The sequence below is a fragment of the Saccopteryx leptura genome, chromosome 3, assembly GCF_036850995.1.
Source record: "Saccopteryx leptura isolate mSacLep1 chromosome 3, mSacLep1_pri_phased_curated, whole genome shotgun sequence".
Lineage (NCBI taxonomy): Eukaryota > Metazoa > Chordata > Mammalia > Chiroptera > Emballonuridae > Saccopteryx > Saccopteryx leptura.
The window spans coordinates 275,263,713-275,270,687 of NC_089505.1; positions in this window are offsets into that span (position 1 = coordinate 275,263,713).

The window sequence follows — 6,975 nt, forward strand, 5'->3', positions numbered from 1 at the left end:
CCTTTCCAGGCAGCGCACACGCAACCGCTGCCAACATCCAAGACCCCCGCAGACTCCTCCGCCCAGGCCAGCCTCCTGGCCCCTTAACCTGGCTCTGGCTCACGTCGTTTCGGTCCACCACCTGCGGAGCGATCGCGCATTCTTACTGCTTAGGCATCAGGCCTTCAGCCTCGGGGATGGTGCGGAACATCCATAGCGCCCGTGGGCCCCAGCGTAGGAGGCCACGGAGGCTCGTGAGGCCTCTGCTAGTCCCAGCCGACGCCTTTGGAAAGCCCTGGACACTGATGTCTCCAATTTTTTTAGGCCTGGCCTTCGTGGCTTGCTGTGCTGGCCTGTCTTTATACAGGCATTGAGAGCAAGGGAGGGACTTTGCTTGTAGGGAGAGGCTGACCCCTCACACTGGTCCATCTAGCTGGCACCTCTTCGGGTAGGTGGTACTGTATGTATGAGGATCTGGGAGTGGGATGCAGGGTGGTAGAGACAGAGCCGCTTAGATGAGGGCCTGAGCAGTGACCTTGGCCTGAGTAATAAGGCCATTTCCCACTGTTCCAGGGTGTGGAGGCATGAGGAGGGGATAGAAAACCTCCTTGGGGTCAGCATTGCTTAGGAAAACCTCCTCTCACTAACTCTGGACAGGACCAAAACATAATCAGGTTGAGGGTGGGGAAGGTGGATAGAGGACCCTAGGCTGGGGCCCATGTAACCTCTGCTAGGAGGGTGGCTGGTGGGGCTAGAACAGGAGCTGGTTGACTCAGGATCTCTCTTCTTCAGTCTCCACTTCATGGGATGGTTGGCACAATCAGGAATAACAGCGGAGGGGCCTTTACCTCTGTCCCCTACTCCAAAACTCTTACTGCTGAGAACTTTTGTACTTATACTCTCTGGCCTTTGCTTTTCATCACCCTGGAAAGTCCTCCTTTCCCTTCTCTGGCTGGCGTGTCCCACTTGCAGCTCAGATATCTTCCATTTTCTGTGAATTCTTCCTTGACCACTATCCTCATTGTCTTCATTGTCTTCTACACCCTCCAATTGCTTCTACAGCATACATTATTTCACTTTTCACACTGGATCATGAATATTTGCTTATAAATTTATCACCCCAATTAGACAATAACTTTGTAGGATCAGTGATGGAATCTTATCTCGACTACTGACTAGTATGGTGCTTGCTTTAGAGTAAAGACCCTAAATGTTATTGAATGAATGAATGAAAGAAGAAGGAGTTGGATGGGCATAGTAAAAACAGAAGTAGAGACCAAAAGAAAAGCAGGCCAAATATGGATCCTTCTAGAAAGCTCTAATCTTTGCTCTCTACATATACACTCTGCTGCCCTGCCCTCTCTCACCCAGTTCAGAGGGTTGGGCACCATTACTTCCCCAAAATCACTCTGACCTTCTTATCTTGATACTAACCTTAACCCAAAGCCCATTCTCACTCTCTTATCCTGGCTTTAGTCTCTGAGATTGGCTTAGTTGAGATGTACCTGTCTCCCTACTCAACCCTCCCCAACCTCTACCTCCAGCTCCAATACTTCCCATGTTGGCCCTCCTCCTTTCTCCACCCAGGGCATAGGAGGATTTGATTCCACATGAAATGGTGCTACCCACCCATCCCAGATAGGACTGGGGCACAGAAGATAGTGCATTGGCCCAACACTGGAGGCAAGCATGGTAGTTAGTGGCTATTTGCCACTACCCGGTGGGATATCTTCAAGCTTGGAAGCAGGACAGGGAAAAAGCTTCCCAAACGGATCCACACTGCCTCCCAGTCCAAGTTACTAGCTTAAATTTCCACCCTCTCCAGGGGCTTCCGAGTAGCCAGACTAGGCTGAGAGAGGGACTCTCCTGCAAGGCCCTGGGAGCAGATAGGAGACCAGAGGCAGGCCTGTCCTAATGCTCTTGCCCCTCCTCAGACAGGCCGGGTGGGTGGGTGGGTGGTGTTAGAACTGGGAAGGGACAGGGAAAGAGGTATCAATTTCAAGGCTGACCTTAAATACTCACGCATGAGGAGCAGGCTTGGGAGACGTTGGCAGAGCCTCGTATAGACACAGACAGCTCAGAGTGACAGTCTTGGTTCTGGGAATTTTGGAAGTCAAAACCCCTACATTTTTTCATAATAAAAAGGAACTGATTTTGGCCTTGTTGCTCCAGAAACAGGAACTGACCAAGATAGTGACATCTGATCATCACTTCCTCATCTCAGTGTTCAGAAGGGGGTGGGTTCCCTCAGCCCTTATATTTTTCTCTCCACTGTTCTGTGGGCAGCAGCCCCAGGGTTTTGTAGAATAGTAGGGGAGAGAAGGGAAGGGAAGGGAGAAAGGCAGAGCAGAGGGGAGGGAGGGAAGAAGAAAAATTTTTAAAGAAGTGGGTCCTTGAGGATTGAGGAGGCAAGGAGTCTGATAGGGATGGGGTCAGGGCCAGAAGGCACCTAACAGGTGCTCAGTGTGTTTTCATCTCATGGAAAGAATATTCATATTGTGTGTCTCTTAGAGCTCATGCCTCCTTGGACCTGTGTCTTATAGCAAACACCCCCTCTGCATTTACTGAGCACCTACTACATGTCAAATAAGTTGCTAGGTACCAGGTGAGTAAGAGACAAAATTTTCCCTTGCAGAGCTTAGAGTTGAATAGAAGGAATGGGCATTCAAAAAATAAAGCATTAATGTAGTGAAGCTGACAATTCAGTTGCTAGAGAGGAGAGAGAGGCTATATCAGGTTAGAGTGGAGTACAAAGGCCTTAGGAAGAAGGTGCCATTTGAATTGGACCTTGAAAGGCAGGTGGATGTTTGCCAGGTGGAGATGGGGAAGGAGGACCTTCCAAGGCAATGGAACTACATCAACAGAGGTGCAGAGTAGGAAACGTACAGGCACATCTAGGGCACTGAGTGTGGGGTGCAAGTGGGTACAAGGGAGTAATGGGAGAAATGGCTGGAGCAGGAGGTGAGGTCCAGTTTGTAGAGGGCCTGAGTGCTAGACAGGTACGTTGGCTTGCTTGGGAGTCACGAGGAGGCCTTGACTAGCAATGGCATGACAAACCCTGCACTACATGCTGTTGGTAGCCCAGAGAAAGGACTGAGGCAAGGGGAGGACTGAGGAGGAAAAGGGAAGCAGCCAGAGTGGTTTACATAACAGGCCCCTCCTGTGTGCAGCCTACTTGAAATTGGGCCCTTTGTTGGTCAAAGTTTTTTCTGTAAAACGCTGAGCCTCGGCCCGCTACGGGAGCAAAGTGAGGACGGAAGGTGGTATCTGTGCTCTGCTGTAAAATAGCCAGAGTGGCAGTCACTGGTGGCAGAGGCCTTCCTCTTTCTGGATAGGCTAATGAGGGGTGCCTGTGATTGTGGGGGGAGAGATCACAGGTTTGGGCTCTGAAAAGGGTGAAACCAGGCCCTAGCCCGGAAGGGGGACAGAGAAAGACAGTCTTCTAAGGCAGCCGGGGTGGGGAGGGGTTGGGGAAGAGGTATGAGAGGCCAGAGGGGCACTAGGCAGAGGTCTCTGGGTCAAAAGGTCCCTGAGTAGACCCAACTGGACCCTCCTCTGGCTCTGTGTGTATTTCTCATGTGGGACAGGAAAAGACTTTCTCAGCAATAGGCAGAGGGAGAATTGTATGGGTTGTAACTTTTTAAAACAAACAAACTTTATTTAGCTTTCTAGATTGTAAGCTTCCAGAGAGCAGAAGTGGTATTTTGCACAGGTCCTAATACTTATTAGGTGGAAGGAAAGGGTCAGGGTCAGATGTTACATTATAAGAAGGGGATATCTTAGGGATGACAGCAGTGGCTGAGTTTACTGTTTTATCACACATACCCCTGCAAACCTCTCTGTGACTGTTATCAGTGTAACTGGAATTCCATTTTCTGTGGGGTCTTTGTTGGGTGGTCACCTTCTCTGTAATTCTTACTCCCCCATCTCCACTTCTCCTATGGGGCCTGTTAGCATTTCATCAATTCATTGTATATGCATATATTGAATATTTCCATTTGCCAGGTTCTATGCTAGCTAGGCATGGGAGTACAATTATGAGTAATGCTATTGAGGGAAATAAATAAACAATTCCAGAGCCCTCAGAAGGGCATCTTTCCAAGGCCTGATAGGGTCTGAGATCCTACTTGGACTGAAGAAGCAAAATTGTCTTGCTAGTTATGATTTTGTGGCGCCACCTGCTGTCAACATATAGGTACATAGACAGAGTATTCAATATATACTAATATATATATAAATGTACACACAAAGAAATTGACTATTAAAACAGACACAGCTGTGAACACACAATGAAACATACACTTGTTCACAAAATAAGCATACACATATAGAAATACAGACACACAATCACATGTAGAAATTCAGGACCTAGCACAGTATACTTCACCCTTGGTAGGTGTCCAATCAGTAATTGGTAGTCTACAAAATAAAATGCAAATTATTTAGGTCAGCTTTGTTTCAGAATTATTTTTCATCAACCTTTAAAGCCAATTAGCTAACAGTTCTCTATTGTCACTTTTCCTCTGCCTATGTTCCTTTTCCCATACTATTAATTCTTCAAGTGCCACCTTCTCTCTTATTTCTCCCACTAAGGTAATAAAGTCTTCTGAACTTTTATAACTTAATGCTACTTATCATTTTACTTACTTGCATTTTAGCTATTTGAGGACAGCTATTGGCGTTGCATAATGGAAAGCTCTCCATTTCTAGTCTGTAAGCTCCTCAAGAATAGGTTTTGTGGCCCTGGCTCAGTGGTAGAGCGTTGGCCTGGCGTGTAGAAGTCCTGGGTTCGATTCCCGGCCAGGGCACACAGGAGAAGCGCCCATCTGCTTCTCCACCCCTCCCCCTCTCCTTCCTCTCTGTCTCTCTCTTCCCCTCCCGCAGCCGAGGCTCCACTGGAGCAAAGATGGCCCGGGCACTGGGGATGGCTCCTTGGCCTTTGCCCCAGGCGCTAGAGTGGCTCTGGTCACAACAGAGCGACGCCCCGGAGGGGCAGAGCATCGCCCCCTGGTGGGCAGAGCGTCGCCCCTTGGTGGGTGTGCCGGGTGGATCCCGGTCGGGCGCATGCGGGAGTCTGTCTGACTGTCTCTCCCCGGTTCCGGCTTCAGAAAAATACAGAAAAAAAAAAGAAAAAAGAATAAGTTTTGTGCTTGATTCATGTTCATGTTCCCCCATAGTGCTTGGCACATTGCTTTGAACAAAGTTGGGGCTCAGTATTTGCTGAATGAATGGATAAATGACACAGTCATGGACACAGAGAAAAACAAAGATAATATACAGAAATTTGCATCTATTTACATAAACTCTGTGAAAAAAATGATGCACATTTATGTGAAAGCACAGAAACACATATCTACGCCAATAGCTGTGAGTAGACATGCCCTTTAATTAAGCCCTTTATGATTTCTGCTGTCTTCACTGTAATCCATATCTTCAAAACACTGACTGACAGCAATGGACTCTTAACTCATCTCCCTTTCTAGTTCTTTTCCATTGCACCCAGGCTACACTTTGCCCAAACACCTCTTTGATGATATTCCCTAGCGTAAGAACTCCAGCAGTTCTTGCATGTCTTGTATGATAATATCTGTTGCGCATTGCAACACCTTAGTTGTTCATTGATTGCTTTCTCATATGTGCCTTGACCATGGGCTTTCAGCAGACCAAGTGGCCCCTTGCTTAAGCCAGCGACCTTGGGTCCAAGCTGGTGAGCTTTGCTCAAACCAAATGAGCCCGCGCTCAAGCTGGCGACCTCGGGGTCTCGAACCTGGGTCCTCAGCATCTCAGTCTGACGCTCTATCCTCTGTGCCACTGCCTGGTCAGGCTTGTATGATAATATCTGGAAAAAGCTAACCTCTTTTATTTCCTACTCTCCCTTTAGGGAAGGGAGTCATGGTTATGACCAGTAAAAATAAGTGCAAGTGGTATTTGACATTTCCTGTTAAAAGAGACATCTGTAGCCCTGGCCTGCTCAGCTGGTTAGAATGTTGTCCCAATATGCCAAGGCTGAGGGTTTGATCCCTGGCCAGAGCACATACAAGAATTAATGCATAAATAAGTGGAACAACAAATTGATGTTTCTTTTTCTCTCTTCCTTCCTCTCTCTCTCAAACCAATGAGAGAGAGTGTGTGTGCTGGCTAGGCCACTCATTCTTCTTCCTTATTGCCTCAAATGTGGTTACAAAGGAGTACCAGCAGCCATTTTGCAACTATGAGGGAAAAACCAAGCTGTTGCTCCTGACCTCACTGAACAGCTGAACAAATGCTTCTGCTTCTCTATTTCTTGTTTATATGAGAAAAGTAAACTTTTGTTTGTTCAAGTCTCAAGTCATGGTTTTTTGTTATATTTATCTGGATGTAATCCAAAGTCATGATTTTTAAATATTCTCCTCCAATACCCACAGGATAAAGTTTAATTTCCTTAATCTGATATTTTATTTTTAATCTGAAGGATGTGAAAAAAAAAAACAGACATAGGATGAGCAAGGGAAAGAGCTTTCCAGGCAGAAGGAGCAGCATCAAAGGGCCTGGGGCAGAGCACTCCTGATCTGGCCTCATTCTACTCACCCATCGTCGGTCCTCAGTATTCCCAATATTCTGTGACTGCACTCTAATCCAAGCCTCCATTATCTCTTACATAGACAATTTCAATAACGTCCCAATTTTTCTCCTTGATCCCTCAACTGACCTTCTCTAGTCCATTCTTCTCATAGCTGCCAAAGAGAGTCTTTAAAAAATAAATCAAAACAAATGTCTTTTCTATGCTTAAATCCCTTCAATGACTTTTTATTACATGTTGATTCAAAACCAAACTCCTCAAGATTCGAAGTGCAAACTTCTGCGAAGATCTCCAGGTTTGCCTGATCAGGGGGTGCCGCAGTGGATAGAGTGTCGGGCTGGGTTGTGGAGGACCCAGGTTTGAGACTCTGAGGACACAGGCTTGAGCATGGGCTCATCTGGCTTGAGCATAGTCTCATCGGCTTGAGCACAGGGTTG